Below are 12,922 nucleotides of genomic sequence, written 5' to 3' on the forward strand. Positions count from 1 at the left end.
AGCTAAAAAGTGTCAAAATTGGTAAAAATGTGCAAAAAAGAGTTAAAATTGGTTTAAAGTTGCAAAAATTGGGACAAGAAAATGGTTAAAAGTGGCAAAAACTTGCATTTATCTATAAAAATTGAGAAAAAAAAAGTACGAAAATGAGTTTAAAATGTTACAAAGTGAGTAGAAGTTGCTTAGTGCAGCATAAAGTAAAGAGAGTAATAAAGTGAGTAAAAAGTGGCAGAAATGTGTTAACAATTGACGAAAAGTGGCAAAATGGCACTTTTATGCATAAAAAGTGGCTAGAAATTGGTTAAAATGGTATAAAGAGGTTAGACGTGACAAACAGTGGCCAAAATGGGTAAAAATAAATAAATGAATAAATAAGTGGCAAAAGTTGATTAAAAAGGGCAATAAGAAGTAGCGAAAATGGGTTTAAAGTAGCAATAAATAGGTCAAAAGCTGCCAAAAAAGTACTGAAAATGAGTTTGACGTAGCAGAAATAGCAAAAAAATGGTTTAAAAAAGTGGTAAAATTGGTGAAACTGGGCGAAGGTGGAAGAAAATCAGTTTAAAGCTGCAAAAATGTAGCCCAAAAAAGGATAAAAGTGGAAAAAAGGGATAAAATTGGCAAAAAAAAATAGGTCAAAAGTTACCAAAAAGTAGTGAAAATGAGTAAAACATAGCAGAAATTGCAAAAAAAGTGGTTACATTTGTGAAACTGGTTGAAAGTGGCAAAAGCGGTTTGAAGATTGCAAAAATGTAGCCCAAAAAAGGATAAAAGTGGCAAAAATTCACACAGAGTGGCAAGAAAAGTTGAGAAAATGGGTAATAAAACTGACAAAAAGGAGGCAACAATTGTCTCTTTTAAATAGGGTCTAAACCTACTGGCATTCTAATAAATGAGAAAGTATGAAAAGCAAAAAAAAAACAAAAAAAAAAAAAAAAAAGGCTTTTTCTGGTCTATAAAAGCTCTTAGACATGCTGAGGTGTTTAAACTAGCTGTACACATTTAATTTTTGTTTGCAGACCAACCCAGTGAGTAGCCCAAGCCACACTTTGTTGAAGCAAATCAAACCACATCATCTGCAAAAGGACAGATACAAACTTTGGGTCTTTATATCAACAAATCAAAGAAAAATGAACTGATCTACCTTCGTTGTGAAAGTTGTGCATACATTTATCATAATTTCTCATGTGACAACACAAATAAATAAAGGAATAAACCTTTTAATCCCTCAAGCTCTTTTATCCATCAAGGTGACAAACAGAATCTGTTGTAAAACTGTGCCTAAATCTTCTCCAAAGTGTGTTTTTCCCCTGGTATAATAAAGACAAGAGACTGTACTTTTACTCCAGGTACCTGTCTGCTGCTTCAGGAAGGCCGTGGACAAACTGTCCAGAAAAGTCACCATTGTGAGCCAAAATGACTAAAAATCTTTGATGTGAAATAAAGAAAATGACTCCATCATTTGAACCCTGTTGCATGTTCATCTGTGTTGATTATCCTTATATGACTAACATGCTAATGCCAGATGTAAACAGGAAATCATTGATTCCACCAGCTGGAGTGCTTAGCATATGCAGGCAGTGTCAATAATCTACATTCTTATTGATGAAGATAACACCAAGTATTAGACAGCATGTGGCAGATGGCATGCCTCATTGAGTGCTAAAGATTTATTTAATGGCAGTGTTCAGTAGTCACATGTTTAAACTTCTGACTGCAGGGCAGGTCTGCAAGTGCTAACTGGATCTGGAATTCAGCCAATTAAAAACCATCAAAACCAAGCCAGATCTGCTACATCTGCACCCATACCTGAGGCAAAACACAAAGAAAGTGCTTTGGATTTCCTGACACACAGTACTGAGAAAAATCAACTCATTCTTAATTCTTGTTTTTAGCATTTTTGTCCCACTTAAATGTTTCAGATAATTACATGATTTTATTATTAGGCAAGTGGTTCAAGTAAATTCAAAATGCAGTTTTTAAATGAGGATTTCTTGTATAAATGTCAAAAGCACACCCAGGCCTGATTACTGCCAGACCTGTTGAATCTAGAAATCCCTTAAATAAAGCCTGTCAAGGTGACAAGGTGAAGTAGGCTACAGTAGCAAAACATCATGCCGCAATCTAAAGAAATTCAAGAAGAGAAACACAGTCGTTGACATCTGTGAGCCTGGAAAGGGTTGAAATGTCATTTTGAGGGATTTGGGACTCCAGCAAACCACAGTGAGAGCCATTATCCACAAATGGAGAAAACTTGGAACAGTGGAGAACATTTCCAAAAGTGGCCAGCCTGCCAGAATGACTCTTACAGCACATCGAGAACTCACCCAGAAGGTCACAAAAGAACCCAGAACAACATCTAAAGACCTCACTGACTCAGTTAAGGTCAGTGTTCATGATTCAACAATAAAAAAAGAGACTGGGCAATAATGGCATCCATGGGAGAGTTCCAAGACCAAAACCACTGCTGAGCTTATCATGGGTAGTTATGATGTAAAGGCCACATGTTTTGGACCAAAAGAGATGTAAAACTGCATTTTGTGAGTTCTGAGGGAAACAGGAAGTTTGAGATGCTCTGGGCCACTGCTGATTGGTCTCGTGGTGTGATGTCACTTTGTGTGAAGATTGGCAGAGAAACATTATTCTGGTCCTACGGTGTCACAGAGGGTTGAGGGGAGGCCACGAAGGAAGCTGACTGAAGTGTCCATATGTGGTTCCTTGCTCCACGAAGGGTTAAGTGTGACAAATATGCAAAAAAACAAGAGATCAGCAAGGAGGCAAATACTGTTTCACAGCACTGTCCCATGACCATTTCACAAAGTGTTGCTACTTGTTGAGCCAAAAACTGACATTTTTCTAATGTGACTTCTATCTTCTCCATCTTTCATCCCTCTGCACTCTTTTTCTCATCCTTTCCTTCATCCCTCCTTTCCATCGCTGTATTTAAGGCTCATAGATAAGATCTTCCTCAATGGCAAACTTTGGAGGCATCTTTAAGATCCACACTGTCACTTCAGCTTAGCGGTGCTCTAGGCTCTCAGTACAAACTTACACGGGCTCCCACTAATAACAGGGGCCGGGGAGAAAGCAGCCTGGATTTGAGCGCTCGTAAACACGTTTCTTTTCTCCCAACAATTCTCTTTGATCTTTATCAGACAAAAAGCTGTTTCCTTGGTGTGTGCTGTGCTTCCATCTCTCACTGTGAACATGCAGTAATGCACTTTTCCCTCCATGATTTCCCCTCCCATAAATAATGTGAAAGCACATTTGGATTTCCTTACTGTAGGCTTTCAGTGGGGCGATCGCTGCCACGTCTGTCAGATCCATTAATTCACAAGTGTGCAAGCAAGCTCTGGTTAAACATTTCTCCAGGCAACATGTTTAGATTTAAAAGCAGACGATTAAGCATATCTTATCAAATTTGCTTTATTTTTAGTAACATGTTTTGAACGTCAAACATGCATTACTTATGTGATCTTACTAGTGCTTCTTTTTCACACTAAATAGCACTCAGTGAAACTTCCTCCTGCAGACTGCTGCGCTGGACTAAGAATGAGTTCAAGCCTTCCTGTTAAGGGTTCCCACTTCCTGTCCTTCAGTTTCTGGATCCCATGGTCCATAATGATCTGATCTCTGTCTCCCATAGGCGGGCCGTTGCTATGGCAACATGATGACGCTCTGAGGAAGGACGGGAGGGAGAAACGGGAGGGAGGTGCAGGGAGATGAGGAAGAAGGTAGCTGCACCAAAGACTGACTATATTTGAACAGATGACTCACTCCGTTCAAAAAAAAAAATCATTGTGTCATCTGTTATATTTGCAGCAGCTGCTTCTGACAGCAGGCACTTTTGAAATGATTTGCAGCTGCATTAAGGGGAAGTGTAAACCATTAATATGAGGAGATTTTTAGGACAGATTTGACTTATAATGCAATGATAATAAAGTAAAATGTTGCTTGAAAATTCCAAACAAAGATAGTATGAAAATATAATGTACAATCTGAGTGTATAAGCCAGACAAAGCTGTGAGGTGATCATCTGCAGAGGACATGTCCCCTTCATCTTCCATCTATAATGGCTCCTCCACCCTTGCACGGCTCTCCGCCTCTGCTTCTGCCTTGCTGTTGCCATAGCGACCACTCTGGTAAAGACTCACAACAACTTACTGACAAAAAAAAAACCCCTACATTACACCTTGGGATTTTAACCACTCAAAATGAGCTCTATATGGCTAGGCAGCACCTTAAAATACATGTTATTGTCTTTGTTTGAAGACAGTGAAGGCTGCTGCAAACAGATTTGTTTGGTGTGGAAATTATGACCTTGATGCATTTTCCAATTATGTGTGTTTGACTCTAGAAGTTATGTTTCAGTGTCTAATCTCTCCATGAGCAAAAGATGACATGCACAGATGCATGCATAACATTTTTCTAAATATTTTCATAAGCGTAGTTTAATTAAATTCGTTAGTTTGTTGCTTCAATACAGGAAGATGTTTGTGTAGCATACTGAAAAAGACAGACTTTTCATGAATTGTGTCTATTCAAAGTTGTTGACAGCCTCTGTTGCTAAAAAATTAAGCTAAATGGGAAGTTAATGAAGCTGCAGTTCCTTGTGTGTCCACTAGAGGCTGGCTGCTGAAGTATCAGAACTCAAATTCACATCCTATATTAAGATCTCCATGTTTACTGTAGAAATAAACATGTTTGCAGTTTGATTAAAATGATGATTTAAGTCAAAATATGGCATGTCTTCATCGGTACATGTTGTATGGGAGGTGCTTTTTAACATCTGATCCTTATTGATTTTACAAAGTTTTAAGTTTATTATATATTTTTATGGAAATTACAAATCACCAGATGCCTTCCAAAATAATGAAGAATATTTTGAAACGGTTTCAAATTGTGTCTTTTACCCATTTTTTAGAGGAAAAGATGCCTACAATGGTCATTTGATGAGGTTTATGCTGAAATCAAGAAATCCTTAGGATGTAGGTCTGCTCATGACTGTTCTTGAAGGTGCAGGGCTGTGTTCTACAATTCTTCAACCACCTCTAGGTACAGTGGGGGTCCTCAGTCTCTGGTCAATTTATTCTGGGAGTTGCGGGATGAAAAGTTTAAAAAACCCTGTTCTAGTCAAAGGATGAATCAGAGGTTAGGCTCACAGGTGCTTCCCATTTATTTTGCTGCATATTGTCAGCAGTCCTCAAGTTTTAAGCTTCATTATATCATCCATCGATGATTAAATCTAAACGTTCCATTTTTCTGCATAGTTGTCAGTAATTTAACGTAACCGGAGATATTTTGGATGATGCCCACAGTCTCAATCTCATGACCATTTGCTTCCTGAGTTAGCTGTGTGCTACTTAGCCTAGGTATTTAGCCTATGTTAATGAAGCTGTCACAAGTGGGGATGTTCCGATACCATTTTTTCCTTCCTGATACGATTCCAATACCAAGGTGTTGGGTATTGGCCGATATGGAGTACTGATCCGATACCAGTCTGCACTTTCTGAACTGACTGTGCAGACTAGGAAATTGTTTTAGACCTTATTTGACTCAGAACATGGCTTAACAAATAGAATTGTAAATGCACAGTGTCTCTGTGATCCTAAAGTTATTTTCCTGCTGATTATTGAGTTTTGCTGCTAAATATTAAAATAACAAAAATACAGGGGGCTGCATCTAAGACTCTCTCTCTCTCTTTTTAATACAAACTTTATTGCACTTTTCCAAATACAATATAAAACTTAAAACTTGCATACAACAATTATTGTATACAGGTATATCCTTAATGTATACAGTTGTATAAAGCATCAAGTGCATTGAATTCTCTCTCTCCTTTCTGCCATCACGTGATTACAGAACAGCCTTCTATTGGCGGATAGATACGCACAGAGAGATACAATATGGCAGTTAGCACTCGGGCTAGCTGTAATAAATGATCATAATTCGATTAGAATGGATAAAAAGACATTCAGTATCAGGTTTACTGGTGTGGATTTAATCATTAAAGTCCCCAAAAGTAACATGAGTTCCAGGCTCACTTACAATGCTGCCGCATGGGATTCAAATACATCAACTGCGTCAAATTATTTAACTTTTGATGAACTGTGCCATTTCTTGTCTTGTGCGACAGCACCGGTCTGGAAGGCATTTTAACAATCATGTTCAGAGAAAAACTGTCACGCAGCCACTATTCTTTGCTGCCTCACCTTGGTTCTTCTTGGCTGCACCAAAAACGGAAGTCCGTTCAGTGGCAGCGAAGAAGAATTGATTTCCGGTTTATAGTGCTAACATTTAGCATAGCTAAACAAAGCAAAATACAAAGTTCAACCAAATAGTTTTGGATTGGTGCATAACCCCGTGTACTCGCCGATACCAATACCTGCATTTTAAGCAGTATCGGACATATTTCCGACACTTGTATCTAAATCGGAACAACCCTAGTCACAAGTGCATTGTGGACGTTTCTGTCTACATGTGGGAAATTTTTGAACCGTTTTTTAAAATAAATTTGATAGTGTTTTTCTTCAGAATACCCCCTGCATATACAATGGAAAACTACGTATTTAGCACGGCAGGTGTGAAACCTTGCCAGGCATAGCAACAGTAACCAAGGGGGCAGGGCTAAGTGAAGGGTCCGTCATACTACCAACAACCAACAAACACTTTCCGTATAACGTTAGAGTAGTGCAATGGTGAAGTAATTTTGTAGGTAAAACCCAGAAGTTAGCATCGCATGGGTTCCCTCAGCAGTGAGCCTGTGTGATTTTTCAATAGATTTTTGGATCATTGCTGAAATAAGTTCTGTGTCCAATAAAGTTTATGAAACTTGCACATTTTGTTCATAAAGATAATCTTTATAAATTGATAATGTAAGCATCTTATTGGTTTCGTAAATATAATTGATGAAAGTCAAAAGCTAACGTTGTGCCATATTGAACTACAACTGAATTTAATGAAGCAGGCTCAGTTGCTGCGCTCAGGGTGATGACATATATGATTCTGACACACGCTATAGTCCTAGTTAGCTGCCCTTTATGAAAGGATATACAATTCAAAGTGGGGCACATTTCACATGCTTTTTATGTCTTTAAAAAATCCGACCTTATTTCAGGCATTTAACTGAAAACCCAGTCAAAAATCCCATACACTTTCAGGAGAGGGAAGTGCTAAAATGCTAGCTCACATCCACGTCTTAGGGCTCATTCCTGCACTCTATGTCTCTGAAAGCCAAGTGTTGCCATTGAAACTCTCTGTTTATGAAATAATTTATGCAGGTAAATACTTTTAGTCTCATGCTATGGTTATCTGAAGGTTTGGTATGCCCCAGAAGATTTTTAAGTTTCAAATGGGCCGCAGCGTTGAGAAGCTTATCCCGAAAAACCACCCATTCACATATTTATCTATTTTGAGTGGTTGCTTAAAACAATTAACGGGGGTCATTTTCAATTTTTAGTAAGCTCTTTAACGTTTCCACTTCTTCATTAATTCATACGGATATAAACAAACGCAATATTGTCCAAAACATTAAAGAGTCGTCTTGTCAAAGTCATAGACGATCTTTGGCTCAGTCTTCCGTACACAATGGCATTCTTTCAGTGAACCCAGCTAGCACTAGGACCCAGGTCAGGCACCGGGGGAAGTCCTCTGCTGCTGGCGGGGCAAGGCAGAGCACACAAACACATACACAAACGCACACAAACATACCCACACTAACAGAGCTCTTCTCCGACAGAGGAGAGAGAGAGGGAGAGAGCGGAGAGGGATAAACCAAGGGAGAGTGAGAGAGAGAGAGACTATAGGAACGCAGCGGCTCGTATGTGTGTGTGAGTGAGTGTGTGTGTCGGTACGCTCGCGCTCGGTGGTAGAAACGACTGGCGGGGCGGATATGGAGGGGCTCGGGAAAAACGCTGGGAACTGACCGAGCACCGAGACGAAGAGAGGGAGAGAAGGAGAGAGAGAAAGGAGAGAGAGAGGAAGGACGGACGGACAGCACGGAAGGAAGGAAGGAAGGAAAGGAGGAGAGAAGAGTGACAGAGGAGAGGAAGACTGTGAAGAAAGGGCTCGTCTGGAAAACAGAAGGATCCTAAGGTGACTTTACGAGGCTTTCATGGCTCTACGCAGGTCTGCCTGAGGTGTGTGTGCGCGCGCGAGGTGTTGACATGTGCTGCATGGCTCTGCACTTAAAGGGAAGAGTGGAGGTGTGTGTGTGAGAGAGAGAGGAGAGGGCGCATATATGTGTGTGCAGTCTATATATACAGTGGTGTGTTGGTGTGTGAGTTTTAGGCTTGTTTTTCCACAAGCTAAAAAGGGGCCAAAGAGTGGAAGCGAGCTGAGCTGACCGCTATAAACTGGAGTGAAGGGATCAAAAGGAGTGGATACTTTTTTAAAGGGAAGAGTGCTATCCCTTTCCCACAAACTCAAATGTACGCACACTTCTCAGGTAGGGTGATTTAATTTGAGCTAAAGTACATAAAAAGGGGGTTGCACCCTCTCCAAAGAAGGCAGAGTCCATTACTACCCCCTGTCCTTCACTGTAAGTGTGCAGAAATATGTGTGTGCATAAGCTAGGGCTGAATATATTAGATTAAAGTAGCATTAGGACATCTTTTATTCCAGCGGCATATACTTTGCAATATAGAAGAATGTTGGAAGTTACTCCACATAGATGCTGTGACTTTTTATAGGCTTAAACGGGCATTTGATATTGGAATCATGCAGCTATAACTCAGTAATTCTAGACTTTAAGTCTATATTTATTTCATCATATGAGAAGAAAATATGATGCATAGCATAATGTTTTAGTATTATGATAATGATATGATGTATGACTGATAAATTAATACATGAAGCATCTGTATAAGCTTTAGCTGTAATAAATTAAGCATTTTCTATCACTCTGATGATTGCTGAGTTTACCTGACTGCATTAAAAGCTGAAAAAGCATGCAAGTGCATGATATATTTTTAACATTTTGCAACAAATTCAGGCTTTTGCAAAAGTTCACATAATGATAGTTATATTGTATTGTGCAGCACTAATTCCTATACACACAAATGTGCACAAACTGCACAGGTAGGCTTCTTTAATTTGAGCCAAAGTTGAAAATATTGGGTTTGCCCCCTCTCCAAAGATGGCAGAGTCCATTTCTACCCCCTTTCCTTTGCTGTATCTTGTGTGCAGAGCGAGTGCTGAAGACATAGGGTAAAAGTAACATAAGAATATCTGTTTTTTGGTGGATGTATGGGAAAATATTTGAAGTGATTCCACACAGATTTCATGCATTAAAATAGGTGTTTAACATTAGAATCATGCAGCCATAACTTAATTGTTCTGGACTTTAAGATGATATTTTTTAGGATGGCATTTCTATGGGAAGAACAGCTGTATTTTTTGATATCATGATAATAGTATGACCTGTTACTGATACATATAGCATCTTTAGCTTAGTGTTATTACAACATGTTTCTTGTGAATCCAAACTAAACCAAGCATTTTCTACACGGGAATTGCAACTTTCACGCTGAAGTTTGCTGAGTTTACCTGACTGCATTAAAAGCTGAAAAAGCATTGCATGCATGCATCATGTCATTTTAATATTTTTGCACAAATAAAGACTTTTGCAAAGTTCTGATAGCGATTATGGTAAAAGTATGATTTGCAGTGCAGATCTATTTTTTCACACACAAGTGTGCACAAACTGCACAGGTAGGCTTTGTTAATATCTACTAAAGTCGATAAAAAGGGGGTTGCACCCTCTTCAAGGATGGCAGAGTCCATTTTTATCCCCCTTTCCTTCACTGTGCCTTATGTGCAGAAGCTATAGAGCTGAAGATGTTGGACTAAAGTAACATAAGGATAGTGTTTCCTCTATGGATATATGGGAAAATGTTGGAAGTTATTCCACGTAGTTGCAGTGCATTTCTTTTGGCTTAAAGTAGGTGTTTAACATTGGAATCATGCAGCATAGCTCAATTGTTCTGAACTTTAAGTCTATATTTATCTGAGGATGGCATTGCATGGGAAGAAAATGTGATGCACAGTGGTATTTTTTGGTATTATGATAATAATATCATATTTGTCACAGTTACTCTTAGGGTGTCTGAATTTCATCTGACTGCATGAAAATAGCAAGAGATGAAAAAGTATTGCTTGTTTGCATATTATAATGATCCAATTTTTGTGATAAATTCAGACTTTTTCCTAACATGCATTGCAAAAGTTTACGTTGCAATAGGGATATCATTATGATTTACATTGCAGCCCTAAAATGTGCACAAACTGCTCAGGTAGGCGTCATTAATTTGCACCAAAGTTGGAAAAATGTGGTATGCACCCTCTCCAAAGCAGGCAGAGTCCACTACTACCCACTTTCTTTCACTGATTGTGTATAAGTGGAGTTTTTGTGCAGCACACAATGTTTGCCTGGAGACCAAAAACGCAGCACAGGTTGAATTTTCTGTTTTCCTAAGCTTGGCTCTGACACTGAATGAGGCTTGATTAGTAGTAGCAGCTCCTTGTGCGTGTGAGCGTGCCATAGACGACAAACAGGTTGAGGGGAGGCAGATCTGATCAGACGCACAGCAACAGAGGAGAGAGCGTGGCACAGGCTGAGCAGCAGCACATTGGATTACACACAGACGAATACACACACAAGCTCCGTGGCCAGCAGAACAGCTGGGAGGATTGTGTGTGTGTCAGTGCCTGAGAGCGTTTTCACTTAATGCATGCGTCTGCCTTTGCACGTGCAGGAATGTTTGCTTCTGTGTTATCCTTTGCCACTGTGTTGTGAGGCTGTGTAAATATGTAAGAGTGTTCTGTCATCTCTTCAGACAGACGGCGTATGTGTCTACCTCCTCCTCTTCCTCCTCTGGTTGGGAGTCAGGAGGTGGAGGAGGGTCAGGGAGGGAGGAAAAAAGCGATCAGATGACGGAGAAAGAGGCAGATGAGGAGATTAATCCGGTGGCGGGAGATGACTGAGACAGAGAGGAAGGAGAGGACGACGGAGATTTTAGGACAGGGAGAGAAGTAGGAGGAGATGGAGCGAAGGAGACGCGGGCTGACATGCTCTCACCGGGAGCGCTCATTCATAATTCACCTCCATGGCAAACGTTCATTCACATATTGACCCCCCATGGCTGCGCTCAATGGAGTTCTCGCCCCTCCACCTCTCGCTGTCTCTCAATGGACACCCCTGTGGAGCCTCGTTCAGTTAGCCCGCTTCTTTTTCACTTTGGAGACAGTTGAGACTCTCACCGAAGAAGAAAAGCCCACTCTGTTTTCATCCGTTACGGCTCTTTTGACACTTTTTCACTGATGTGAGATTGTGTAAATTGAATATTGAATCCAGACTCCACCCTAGACGCAGATAATTGGTATGGATGGCTCAGTGGGTTGGTGCTCTGCTCTCACTACAACTGTTGTTAGTCGGATTCCCTGAAAGCGACTGAAACAGTCCATAATGGATCTATAATTCATGCATGAATGAGTTCAATAGTCTGTGTTTATGAATAAAAGCATCAGACAGCTTTCTTAGATGCCAGCGCATGATTTATTCAGCGTAAATACTGAAAAATGGTTGTTTTAATATTTCTGATTGTATTAGCTGAGCCTGGAGCGAGACTGTGACCCACCGCTGTGCTCTGGTCAGCTGAGGCCCGTCAGCCATATGGCAGAGTGTCTAAAATGCACAGTCAGAGAAAAAGAGTGCACTGCAGGGTACATTTAGTTCTGAAAGGTGAAACTTATCCGTGAAAGACTTCCTTGTTTTTTGGACTTAAAATGATTACCCTGATGAAAAAGGCATCAAGGGAATGGCATTGGCATCGCATCTTGTCACAGTTTATGGTGAATCTTTGTTATAATGTTCAATGAGTGATGTGTTCAACTTCCATCACAGCACAGTGCATCATGGTCCTGCCATAACCAGTTTGATTCCCACTGGATTGAAGCAGACTAAATATAGTTAAACTAATTAAAAGCACCTCCCTCAGCCCACAACCCCCCTTTCAAAGGAAGAAAAATCTTACAGGAAAGCAGCTCCAATCTTCAACCCTTCATTTCAGTGTCATTGATACATGACTAAAGGTTGAACAAAATGTACAGTCAGTACATTTACAGCACAGTGTAGTCAAGCATTAAGCCATTAATTGGACTGCTGTCCTCGTCCTAGTATACAATCACAGAGGGAGAATTGATTAATTGATTAAAGAACATGATATGGACAAAAGTACTCAGCCAAACTTGTTAATTATTGCATTTATGTGTTTCAATCAGACACGTTACCACACGTGTATAAAATCAAGCACCTAGCCATGCAGTCTCTATTTGCAAACATTTGTGATGCAAAATGGGTCATTCTGAAGATCTCAGGGACTTCAAGTGTGGTACTGTGATTGAAGCCAGCTTTGCAGTAAGACTGTGAAATTTCATCCCTGCGGGATATTCTCAGTCAATGATACTCAATAATATCTCAGTGATATTATTAGACAGTGAAAGCATTTAGGAGCAACAGTCAGGAAGCAGAAGACAGCGTAAATCAGAGTGGGATCAACAACTGCTGATGTGCGTATTGCCTAAAAGTCGCCAATGCTCTGTTGAATCCATAGCTGAATGGGTTTCCATGGCCGAGCAGTTGTATGGAAGCCTCACATCACCAAGTCCAATGCCAAGCATCAGGTGGAGTGGTGTAAAGTTCCCCGACACTGGACTGTGGTGCAGTGGACATGGAGTGATGAATTACGCTAGTCTGTTTGGCTTTCAGTCTGTGTTTGATGGTTGCCAAGAGAACGTTACCTGCCTGACTGCACTGTGTTAACTGTGAAGTTTGGTGGAAGAGATAATGGTGCAGGCCTGTTTTCAGGTTTTGGGCTGGACCCCTTATCTCCTTAATGCTTCAGCATACCAAGACATTTTGGACAATGCT

General features: G+C 40.1%; 1 protein-coding gene across 2 annotated transcripts in view; it reads left to right on the forward strand.

Annotated features, from left to right (window-relative positions):
* The first annotated feature begins 7,758 nt into the window (after positions 1-7,758).
* ches1 (checkpoint suppressor 1) overlaps positions 7,759-12,922 on the forward strand; it is a 132,047-nt gene continuing 126,883 nt past the window's right edge. The window contains exon 1 of one of the 2 annotated variants that reach the window (XM_041804457.1): positions 7,759-8,088. The gene's annotated coding sequence lies outside the window, so the exon portion shown is untranslated. Of the gene's footprint in view, positions 8,089-8,409; positions 8,441-12,922 lie in introns of those variants that run through there. The other variant, XM_041804458.1, reaches the window with a different exon arrangement.

This window comes from Cheilinus undulatus, linkage group 14, assembly GCF_018320785.1.
Source record: "Cheilinus undulatus linkage group 14, ASM1832078v1, whole genome shotgun sequence".
NCBI classification, from domain to species: domain Eukaryota; kingdom Metazoa; phylum Chordata; class Actinopteri; order Labriformes; family Labridae; genus Cheilinus; species Cheilinus undulatus.